Raw genomic sequence first — 13,046 nt, 5'->3', positions numbered from 1 at the left:
TGGTCTTTACTGCTTCTTGCTTTGGTGGCTTTATTCTGGTGAGCCCTACATTCAGTTGAGATTGTAAAACAAAATTAGGTAGGCGTTATTTGTTTCTAAAACAAAGTGCAAAAACAAAGTGGACTTTTCAGTTCTAAGCTCACATCCAGCTCACCACATCAAGTAATCCACTGAGGTCTGGTGGGAAGATCACTTAAAATAATCATTAATAACAGTAGAAGTTACCATCTCAAGGATCTATGTACTGGGCACTATAGTAGACACCTAAAATGCCTCATTTTTATGGTCTGTTCAGGATACTTGAAACATTGAACAGAGGCAATATTGATGAGTATGTCAGGATACACAGCATACACCTAGACTTGCCCAGAAATAGCAGTTCAAATGGTGACCCTGGCCACATGTCAAATGAAGGAACAGTGACAGGGTGGAGCAGGCAGCTTATCAGGTCACACAGCTTGGGAGGTGGGAGGATTCAAAGACAGGTGTGCCTGACCCCAAAGCTCATGTTCTATTGCCTTTGTCTAAAGTCCTGGGGAGAGTGGGAGAAGGTGGGAAGGCAGAGGGTGGAAGTGAGGAGAAGGGGAGATGAGGGTGATAGACTGGTTATATCAGCCTGATCAGCTGATCAGACCCCCAGACTGCCATTCCCACTGCCTAGCTGCCCCCTTCTGGGATGCAAAGACACATGGAGAGTATGGTGGGAAACAGTCAACACATGTTCAGTAATGATGACTTTCTAAATTTTTCTTGGAGAAAGAAAGAGAAAGTGAGAAAAAAGCAACCAAAACAGAGGCTTGGGAACCACAAGGTAATCTAAAGAGGTTCATGGGAAATCAAACACCTGAGGCTTCACAGAAGACCCAAGGTTTTACCAGAAATTGTAACTTATGTTTCAGCTTTAAGACTATTTCATGACTCAACCAAAGTTGTCAGGAAATTGTTTACCATTGCATATGCAGGTGGGTTTATACAATAAAGCCTCACGTTAGCAAATGCTTATCACAGAATAAGAAACTTCATTTGACTTGTGAATGCTATATTGTTTCAAATCTGTTACTTTATAAATAAATGTTTTACTTCTGCATTTTACATTAGCTAACATGCCTTGGTTGCATCTGAAGAAATATGAAATTTAAAGAAATGACAAGCACTTCAACTGAACAAAAAATCAATCCCACGGGGTATCTTAAATGGCAGTTCATACTGAGTCACTTGATTGATGTGACTCTGCCTATTTCCCTTCAAGTGCTATAAACAGATATTTATCCAGTCCACATACAGCACATTAATTCGTGGAAAGGTACAATTATTTCTGCAAGTAAACCTGCCAAATGTTAGAAATGAGTTAGGAGGCAGCAACATGGAGATTGAGTTCTGAAAGTTTTAGGATGGAAAAATTTGGTAAAGAAAACAGCAGAGAGAAAGAGAGAAGGAGCATTAAAAAATCTTCAACCCAAATCATGATAGGCTCAGGGTTGGGGAGAAAAGCTGGGTTTTGCATTTTTCTGATAGCTGCTGGTTCTGATGCTGTCATTTGCATATCAGCTCACTTTTCCATTAGATCTCATGTCCCTGACAGGTCAGCACTGACGGTACAGGAGATGCAGCTGAACAAATATCCATTTTTTAAACAAGGTAAAAGAAATGTTTTAAACTGAAACTGCTGCCACTAATATCTAGCTGTGTTTCTACCAATCTGTGTTCTTACATCTTAATGCTTTCCTGTATTAATAGCCTTTCCTGAAATCCCCTGATGAGCTCTGTTTGGTTAATTCATTCTCCTTGGCCATCAGTGATCTAGAGAATTCCTGAAAGGTCATCTTGCCATTCAACAATGCTGTGACACAGACTGGTGCAGCGTCATTTGATGAATAGGAAGAGTCTTAGCCTCCGCTGGTAGTACAGGTAAGGCTGCAGTGAAACCACCATTTGCAGATGAGGCATATTTTTGCCTCTGGGAAAATGCAGGCATCAGCTGTCAGTTCATTTTGAGTTTACAAAATGAGCTAAGTTTCAGGAAATTGTTTTATACCCTTCAGAAATGATCACAAAGGTGTTATCTTTGTCTCTTACATACTCAGGAAGACTTGTAAATGTCTTCCCCATCTAATCTTGTCCAGTTATGTCTCTTTATGATAACCAGTTGGAAGGAAAAGTATTGCCCATCAGCACTTAGTGCTGAAATATGACTCAGCAAATTATCCTCAGTTGAATGATTCATTTCCAAGTCTCCTCAATTCATTTGAGTGATATTACATCATATGTGCACAACTGCAGGGTTAACTAGGTATTATTTATTAAGCATTTATTATGTACCATGCCCAGGACTAAACATTTTACATTCATTGACTCATTTAAGCCTCATAAATACAATTTGAGGTAAATACTATTATTATCTCACTTTATGGATATTCAAGAACAATATTTAGTAGAAGAATTAAAACACAAATTTGTCTTACTCCAGACAGACTTATAACTTCTGTAGAATGATTCTAGGAGTGGCTAAGACTACAGATTCTAGGTCATCTCAACCACTGTAATGATGGGGTCCAGGATATGCTACCCCAAACTATGGTAACTTGGCATGTTGAATATTTTAAAATGAAGGAGTTTGGTAAAATCAAAGAGGCAGGAAGTTCACTCTGACCTTCTCCCTGTCCTTATATCCTGAAACAGATCATATATTCCTTATGACACGTGCCCTCCCTATACGCAGAGGAAAGGAGAATCCTTGTGTTTGAAGACTTAGGGACACAAAGAAGAATCATAATGAGCAGGCCTTGATAAGTTTCCCGTATTTATTACAGTACCTCATACTCATTAACCTGTACTATTTTTCCACAACTGTCCACTCATTATCAAACCCAGCACAAAAATGCTCATGGCCAACTGTTTCTGTGGGTCATCCCTTCCCTGTGAAGTCTCGCATATCACACAAAACTTATAAATAAGTGGGTGTACTTTTCTCTGGTTAGTCTGTCTGTCAGTTTAGTTTTCAGACCCAGAAATCCTAAGGTGGTCAAGAATAATGCCCCACCTCCTGCTGTGGTCCCAGTTGATGCTAAGCACAGCACTCTACAGTGGACATCATACTATCATTTATATAAGGAAACTGAAGCTCCAAGCATTTACATGACTGGCCTAAGTTAGGGCTGTTAAATGGGGTGAAAACTCAGGATATAGTTCAGATGATAGCAAAAAATATTTTAATATAGGTATGTCCAAAATATAATTCCTTCTCTGAAATTCAAATTTAACTTGTGTTTTTATGGCAACTTTAGGCTGAAGTACCAGTTCTGGTGTAACACGAGCTTCTCCTCAGAGCCCAGGGCTCTTTCCACTACTCCATGGGAGGGGTCTACACTCCCAACCCAGAGCTGCAAATGGACAGGTATAGAAACTGCCTCAGTCAGACCATCACATAGCCGTGGAAGCTAACATTTGGCAAAACAGCCACATCAGCTTTGTGGTTGGAATCTAATGCATACACCTTGGGGTCTAACATTACAACTTTTTTTAATAAGTCAACTTAGCTTTTGTTGTAAATCCTGCTTCTCCTGGGATAGTGAAAATACAGCTTTCTGACCCTCTCCCTGGATGTGCCAACATGAACACAGAAATACAATAGAAAGTGTATATTCGTCTGGGCCTCATTCCTGACACTGGTTCCTAAAGACCTGGGAATTTCCTGGGTAATAGCAGCATCTTTTATTGTAAGTAGGTGGTTCTGGGTGGGCTCTGCTTGGGTGCCTGAAAGGCAGAAAGCCCAAGTCATGACTAGAAGCTTGGAATTTTCAGCCTCACCCCTCCATTCTCCAGAGAAAGGGGAGCGGATAAAAACAGAGTTAATAATAGGTCATACCTGTGTCTCAACAATTGGAGTTTGGAGAGATTCAAGGTTGGTAAACACATCCATGTGGTGTACTGGGAGGGTGATGAGTCTCAACCCCACAGGGAAGAATGAAGCCTTCTGCTGGCTCAAGGGAGATCCCTCACAGTAACAAAAAAGTGTTAGAAACCATTTCTCACATGCGGTAGACCTTCTGTAACCTCCATTGATCATGGCACCAGCTTCACTGGGCAAATCGTACAAGTCTTAATGAAAGGTAATGGATGTACCCCAGTTCGCTAATGCCTTCATCTACTGAAGCACATCCTGATTTCCTTAGGCTTTTAGCCATTATGAATAGAGGTACTGTGTAAAATTGCATGGTGAATTTTGTTGAGAAACAGTTTTTCAAAGCAGTTGTCTAAATAACAGCGACGTAATTCTTGGATCCTAAAGTGAGACTTATCTTTTCAATGGTAAGATAGTTTTTAATGGTTCTTTTTTGTTTTATGGATTTTTGTGTATCTTGAGTACAAATACTTTATAAAATATGTATTTGCCAACATTTTCTCCCAGTGTGTAATTTGTGTTTGGGTTCTTTGAACAAGATTTTATAGAGTAGAAATCTTAATTCTATAAATCCCACATGATGTATCCTTTTTCTTTTTTGTATAGGATTTTGGTGTTGGTGGTTCAAAGTCATCAGCAAGAGTGTATAGATTTTCTTTCTTTTACATAGAATTTTTATAATTTTACACCTAAAAATTGTCTATGGAGAATGTTGAGTGAATTTTTGTGTGAGCTGTAAAGCTTGTGCGTACTTTCATTGCATTCTGTATGTTCTCCAACAAATTATACAAGACATGGGAAATTCCTGCAAATTGGGGTTTGATTTTCCAAAATTTGTGATTCATCAATCGAGCCACGAGGGGGCGCCACCTTCCTCGAGCTGTGAGCCCTCGTCCCATATCACATAAAACTTAGAAATAAGTGGGTGTAGTCCGCCCACCGTGGCCCTCAGGCGACACCTTTTCCCTGTCTGTGGACCTGCGTGGCGCATGCGCGATCAGGCCCCAGGACATCCTTCTGGCTCTGGCGGCAGCTGGGATTCCTCAGGCTCCCGTGCTGCACCGTCCAGGACACTGCCGTCCGCGGCCGCCATGAAAGCTCGGTTTTCTGAGGAGCCACGGGACGGAAAGGTGAGGAGAGGCTCCCCGTGTGTCGCCTGCAGAGCGCTCCCCTTCACGGGCCTGTGGAGGAAGGCCTGCGGCAGGGAAAGGGGTCTCAGTTGAATTTGGGGTAGCAGCTGATGCGACGGGTGGAGTTGAGGGGGCAGGTGGGTCCAGGACACAGCTGAGTCCGTGCCAGGGCGAGTGAGCGGCGCCCAGCACGTCCCCAGGAACCCTTGCAGTGGGTGGATTGGCCGCACCTGCGGGAGGCACTCGAGGCTCCAGGCGTCTTTCCTGACAAGGCTCTGAGACGGTAATGGGGCAGAGGGGACTTGGTTGCTGAATGGCCTGCTTTCCTGGGGTTCAGGTCTTGCGGTGTGCTGAGCACACAGGGTGGGTTCCTGATAAAAGTCCCCTGTGTGGGGTCCGCCTGGGAGGCTCTCCCCAGTCTCAGCACGGCACTGACACAGCCCAGCTTCCCGAGGGCTCCTCCCCATCTGTGGCCTGTGACCGGACCTCGTGCGTTGCCTCCACGGGAAGAGCCGGATTGGTGAAGCAGAGGGCGCCCCGTGTTCTGTTACCACACCCACTTCTGCTTGGGCGCCACACAGGGTCTCGGTTGCTGCAGCACTGCATTGTAATGGGATGAAAGGGCACCATGCTCCTGCTCCGCTTTCCCAGGACGGCTGTGGGGATGGGGTCCCGTGCAGTTCCACCAAGCCTGCAGGGTGTTTGCATAGTTTCTGTTAGAAGTGCGATGGAATTTTGGTGAGGGTCGCAGGGGTTGTGCACATTGCTGTGTGTGGAGGGACTTGTAACAACCTAACTCTTCCCGTCCACGTCTGCAGGGTCCCCAATTTTCAGGTCTCCCACCTCCTCAGTTAAGTTTGTTCTTAGGTACCTGTAACTTCTGGAGAAAATTCCTGAACTAAATACCTTTGAGCCGAAATCAGTCAAAGGGAGAAATAAAGTGGGAGAAACTCGTTTGTTACTTACTAGTAGTCATCCACTTCAGCTTGCCCGTGTCTGTCACAACCAGGCTTCAGAAGAAGGGGCCCCACCGAACTTCTCCAGTGCAAATATGCCCTCTCTCGCCCTCGTAATTACCTGTTGATAGAGAGATGGACTATTTCTCTCCACTTCCTGGAAGCACCTACTGATGTGGAGATGCACGAAGGCTAGGTGAGATACTTTGGAAATACTACAGTTTATTCCACAGCACTTTAGTCTTATTTATTTATTTCCTTGGTATCATTAATCTTCAATGACATGAGCAACATTATGGTTACTTGTTTCCCCACATCATCAAGTCCTCAGCACACACCACATTACAGTCACTGACCATCAGTGTAGTAAGATGCTGTAGAATCACTAGTCTTCTCTGTGTTGGACAGCCCTCCCCATACCTCTCCTGGCACATTATGTGTGCTAATCATAATGCCTTTCCCCGCTTACCCTCCCTTCCCACCCTCCCTCCCCAGGGCCTTTCTCTTTGGTAACTGTTAGTCCATTCTTGTGTTCTGTGAATCTGCTGCTGGTTTGTTTCTTCCTTTTTTTTCTTTATTCTTACACTCCAAGTATGAGTGAAATCATTTGGTACTTGACTTTTTCCGTCTGGCTTATTTCACTGAGCATAATACCCTCTAGCTCCATCCAAATTGTTGCAAATGGTAGGAATTGTTTTATTCTTACACAACACTTTCTTCTTTATGATGCACTTGTAAAGGGCATTATTTTCTTAATCTCTGATGGTTCGTTATTAGTGAATACAAGCAAACGACTTTTATAAGTTGGTTTGGTATCTTACAAGTTTACTGAATTCATTTTTAGTTCTAACAGATCTTTGGTGAAGTAGGGCGGGAAATTGGAATTCTAAAATTCCACTTTTTGAACCCCAGGTCTTCCCAACATCCAAGGCCAAGTGGCTGCAAGGGAACCTCCCACAGGCCTTCTAATGAGCCCTGGACCCCTGCAAGGTGCCATTTGTTTGAACTGGGTGGAAGGGCTTGGCCTCTCTTGACAGGGTTTTATGTCTGCTGTACTTTTCTTATGGTTATTTTGCAAACTAATTTACTTTCCAGCAATTTAAAACCTACAGAAAACTTGTAGTGTCAGTACAGATTCACTTTATACTGAAGTTCCTAGCATCTCACTTTGCCACAGTTTCCACTTCACACAAAATTTCTGTAGTGTCTACCCCAAACAGGGACACGCTTCCAGGGAAACAACATCTGACTGCAAATGAGGGAAGTATTAGGGTCTCCACATGATAATCCAATGCACAGAACCACCACAGCTGTGTGCACATGTCTTACTATCCTGATGCAGTTTCCTTTTTCTGGAACTGTTCCCGAGACTTTACCTCAGTTGGTTTCTCTGGGACCTTGAATAAGCAGGATCACATAATATTTGTCCTTCTTTGAGGGGCGCATTTCCCTCAGCATAATGGCTTTATGGGTCCATCTGTGCAGCAGGTTCTAAGACTCCTTGTTTACTCCACTGTGTAGAGACCGCATTGTTTTCATCTGTCTGTGGACACCCGGGTCGTCTCCACCTTTTGGCTGTTGTGACTCATGCAGCTGTAAACAGAGGTGTGCAATATCTACGTCCCTGCTTTCCTGTCATTTGCGCAAATGCCCTGAAATGGAATTGCTAATTATATGTTAACTATGCTCGAGTTTTGGGGGACACTCTTCACACACAGTGTTTTCAAATCAGCTTTGGACCATTTTTCTTTATTTCTATATTTGGCAGAATAATGTAGTTTATGGATCAACCCTGTTTTGTTCATCTGTTCATCCCTTGATGGGCATTTGAGTTGTGTCTACCTTTTTACTGTGGTGAGCAGTGCTGCTAAGAACTCTTGGGCCAGTTTCTGTTTGAACAGCATTTTCATTTCTTTGTGGTATTTATCTAGGATCGGTTCGTTACCCACAATTAGGTAACTGTATTATATATTATGAGGAAATGCCAAGCTGTTGTATACAAGCTGCATGTTTTATATTTCCACAAGCCAAGGTTAGGGGCTCTAATTCCTATGCATCCTTGGTAACATGTGATTTTGAATTTTCCTGAGTATGGCCAATGCCATGTGCTTGCATTGGGTGGGGGTCTCTGTGGTCTAATTTGCATTTCCATAGCAACTGATGCTGTGTGAGACCTCTTCATGTGCTTGTTGAACATTTGTATGTCTTACCTGGAATCTTAATCCACTTTTAACATTTGTCTTGTCTTCTTGCCTTGTACTAGTTTGTGGTGTTTCCTGGGTTGCAGGCTCTTTTTAGATGTACAACGTGGAGATATTTCCTTTCATTCTGTGACTGTTTTTCACTTTCTGGTTGGTGACTTTTAACGCAGAAAAGTTTTTAATTTTATGCTGTCTTCTGTTGCTTGTCCTTTGGTGTCAGATCTGAGAAATCATGGCTAAATCCAAGGTCATGAACGTTTATCCTCATGTTTTCTTCTAGACTCTGTTGTTTTTTAAATATTATATAAGCCCTTTGTCTGTTCTGAGTTAATTTTTGTATGTGATATGTGTTAAGGGTTCAGTTTCATTCATCTGCATATGGACAGCTATTTGCCCAGCACCGTTGGCAAGGAAGACAATTTTTTCCCTAATTTAATTTTGTCCACGCTTGTCAGAAAGCAAGTGACTGTATATGGTTTGGGTCACATCAGGGCTTTCCACTCACTTCTGTTGATCTGTGCATACAGTTGATCCTTGAACAAAATGGGTCGTTGTGTAGCTGACATCCCACAGAGTCAGAATACACATAAAACATCTCACTCCCCCCAAACTTAAGCATTATCCTAATCTCATTGCTTATTTTTACTGGAAGACTTACCAATAATATAAACAGTTAACACATACTTTGTACATTACACATGTTTTGTGCTGTATTATAACTGTAAGATAAGCTAGAAAAATCAAGTGTTTCTAATTGTCTTAAGTCTTATGTGTGAGGTACCCTCCCTATACGAAGAGGAAAGAAAAATCCTTTTCTTTGAAGACAAAGGGACAGAAAGAGGAATCTTAATGAGCAGGCCTTGATAATTTCCCCCTATTTACAACACTATCTCATACTCCTGAACCTGTCATATTTCTCCACAAATGTCCACTCCTTATCAAACCCAGCACAAATTGCTCAGGGCCAACTGCTTCTCTGGGTCTTCACTTCCTTGTGAAGTCTCCCATATCACATAAAACCTATTAATAAATGGGTGTGCTTTTCTCTGGTTAATCTTTGTCAGTTTCATTTTCAGACCCAGCAACCCTAAGAGGGTCAAGAACAACTCCCCTAGCCCTTGCAGTGTTCCCAGTTGATACTAAGCACAGCACTCTACAGGGGGCATTATTCTATCTCTCAGATGAGTAAATCGAAGCTCCAAGCATTTAGATGACTGGCCTAAGATAGGGCTGCCAGTCTTGGGGTAAAAACACAGGATATAGTTCAGATGATAGCAAGAATTATGTTAATATAAGTATGTCCAAAAAATTATTTGTTCTCTGAAATTCAAATTTAACTTGTGTTTCTATGGCAACTTTAGACCAAAGTCCCTGTTCTTTTGTAAGATTGGCTTTTTCTCTGAGCCCAGGGCTCTTTCTACCACTACAAGGGAGGGGACTACACTCCCCACCCAGACCTGCGTATGGATAGTCATAGAAACTGCCTCGGTCAGACCCTCAAATAGCTGTGGAATCTATTACTTGTCACTACAGCCATATCAGCCTTTTAGTTGGAGTCTAATCCATACACATTGGGGTAAAACATTATAACATTTTAAAGAAGTAAACTGTTTTTGTTGTAAATCCTCCTTATCCTAGGATAGCAGAAGCAGAACTTCCTGACCCTCTTCCTGGGATGTGCCACTGTGAACACAGAAATACAACAGAAAACATATTCTGGTTTTTGCCTCATTCCTGATCCTGGGCTCCTAAATCCCTGGGAATTTCCTGGGTAAGAGAGTCTTTTATACTAAGTAGGTGGTTCTGGGTGTGTTCTGCTCAGGTGTCTGACAGGCAGAAAGCCCATGCCATGATTTGAAACTTGGAATTTTCAGCCTCAAACCTCCATTCTCCAGAGAAAGGGGAGGAGATAAAAATGGAGTTAATAATACATCATACAAGTGTCTCAAAATATGGATTTTGGAGAGCTTCCTGGTTGGCAAACACATCCATGTCGTGTACTGGGAGGGCGATGTGTTCCAACCCCACAGGGAAGAATGAAGCCTTCTCCTGGCCCAAGGCCGAAGCCTTCATAATTACAAAGAAGCTGTTAGAAACCATTTCTCATTTGGGGTACACCTGTGAGCACCAGTGATCAAGGCACCAGCTTCACTGGGCAAATCACTGTATATTTCACTGTACAAATTGTAGTGAAATGTAATGGATGTACCCCAATTTGCCAAAGCATTCATCTGCTGAAACACATCCTGATTTCTTTAAGTTTTTAGCCTTTATGAATAGAGCTATTATGTAAAACTGCATGGTGGCTTTTGTTGGGACATAGTTTTTCAAAGCAGTTGTATAAATACTGGTGATGTAATTCTTGAATGTCATGGTGAGACCTTTTTTAATTGTAAAATATTTTTAATGGCTCATTTTTGTTTTATGTATCTTTGTATATCTTGAGTACAAATCCTTTATCAAAAATGTATTTTGCAAATATTTTCTTTTAGTTTGTGTCTTGTGTTTGGGTTCTCTGAGCAAGGTCTTTTAGAGTAGAAATTATAACTCTATAAAGCACATGTGATTATTTTTCTTTTGTGGATAGGCCTTTGGTGTTGGGTTCAGCAAGGTTTGTATATTTTCTTGCTTTACCTACAAATTTTATAATTTTGCATCTAAAATTTGACTATGAAAATTTTTTTTATGAGTGTACCACAAAAAATTTTTAAAAATTAAAGTATTATTGACATACACTCTTATGAAGGTTTCACATGAAAGAACACTGCGGTCACTACATCCGCCCATATTATCAAATCCCCCCCATGCCTCACTGCAGTCACTGTCCATCAGTGTAGTAAGATGCCGCAGAGTCACTTCTTGTCTTCTCTGTTCTACACTGTCTTCTCTGTGGTCCCCCACACCATGTGTGCCAATCATAATACCCCTCAATCCCCTTCTCCCTACATTTTCACCTGCCCTCCCACACCCCTCCCCTTTGGTAACTGCCAGTCCCTTCTTGGAGTCTGTGAGTCCGCTGCTGTTTTGGTCCTTCATTTTTACTTTGCTGTTATACTCCACAAATGAGGGAAATCATTTGGCATTTGTCTTTCTCCACCTTGCTTATTTCACTGAGCATAATATCTTCCAGCTCCAACTGTGTTGTTGCCTATGGTAGGATATGTTTTTTCCTATGACTAAGAAGTATTCCATTGTGTTTATGTACCACACCTTCTTTATTCATTGATCTCCTGATGGACACTTAGGTTGCTTCAATATCTTGGCTTTTGTAAAAAGTGCTGCAACAAATATAGTGGTGCATATGTCTTTTGGAATCTGAGAAACTATATTCTTTGGGTAAATTCCTAAGAGTGGAATTACCGGGTCAAATGATATTTCTATTTTTAGTTTTCTAAGGAACATGCCTATGGGGAATTTCGAGTTAATTTTGGTGTAAGTTGTAAAGCCTTTGCCTACTTCTTTTCATTCATTTCACTCTCAATCAAAGTGGAGAAGACACAAGAAATTTGTGCCCATTGTGGCTTGAATTTCCAAAGATTTGTGGTTCATCAGTTAAGCCACAAGGGTGCACCACCTTCCCTGAGCTATAAGCACGCATCCTGCAATTCTCTCCGTGACCCGCAAGCGGCACCTCTGCCCTCTTTGTGGACCAGGGCTCATGCGCGGTCAGGACGCAGGCCTTTTCTCCTGGCTCTGACCGGTGCCGGTATTGCTCCGGATCCCCTGCAGCTCCGTGACACCTCGGGCCGCGTCCACAGGGGCACCTCGGTTTCCTGATGAGCTGCAGTATGGAAAGGTAAGGAGAAGCTTTCCGTGCATCTCGTACTGAGCACTCCTCTTCAGGGGCCGGGAGAGGAAGGCCTGCGATGGTTAACGGAGTATTTGCGGAGTCGGGGCCCCGACGGGTGCAACTGAGTTCAGGGTGTGTCGCGCGGCACTCAGGGAGAGTTCGGGCCCGGGCTGAGACCTGGTTGGGGCGGGTATGTGGTGTCCAGCGCTTCCCCGGCAGCCTGTGTCTCCACGCTGCGTGCCTCGGGCCCCTTGCAATTGGTGGATTGTCCACACCTGCGGGAAACCTTCCAGGCTGCAGGCATCCTTCCTAACAAGGCTCTGAAATGGGAATGTGGGCGGAGGGGAGCTGGCTGCTTAAGCGGCTCGCTTACCTGTGCTTCAGCCTTTGCTGAGCGCCCAGCACACAGGGTGGTTTCTTTCGAAGGGTCCCCGAAGTGGGGTCCACCTGGGAGGCCCCCCTGTTCACAGCATGGCGCTGACCCAGCCTGGATCCCTGAGGGTGGTCAACACCCACTGCCTGCGACCGGGGCCTCGTGAGCTGGTTCTTCATGCCGAGCAGGTTGGGGGAAGAAGGGCACTTGGTGTTCTGCTTAGACTCCCGCTTCTGCTTGGGCGAAACATGGGGTCTCCGTTGCTACAGGTCCACAGTGTAGTGGGAAGTCAGGGCACGATGCCCGGGCTCTGCTTTCTCATGACGGCTGTGGGGATGGGGTCCTGTGTGGTTCTATCCAGCCTGTTGGGTGTTTGCTTCTTTGTGAAGTGTGGTGGAATTTCGATGGGGGTGTCCCATGGAGTCTGAAGGTTCCTGTTGGTGCACAGGACTTGTAATAACCTAACCCACCCCCGCCCCATCCTGGTCTGCAGTGTCCACAGTGTTCAGACCTCAAGCTTCAAGCCTCCCGCCTCATTGGTTAGGCTTCTCCTTAGGTACTTCATTCTTTATGATGCAGTTGTAAAGGGCATTGTTTTCTTAATATCTCTTCCTGACGGTTGGTTATTGGTGAACAGAAGCAAACAACTTCTGTATGTTGATTTTGTATCCTGCAACATTATTGATTTTATTTTT

This window comes from Manis pentadactyla, chromosome X, assembly GCF_030020395.1.
Source record: "Manis pentadactyla isolate mManPen7 chromosome X, mManPen7.hap1, whole genome shotgun sequence".
In the NCBI taxonomy this organism is placed as follows: Eukaryota; Metazoa; Chordata; class Mammalia; order Pholidota; family Manidae; genus Manis; species Manis pentadactyla.
The sequence above is the reverse complement of the archived record's forward strand: the minus strand, read 5'-3'. Positions refer to the sequence as shown.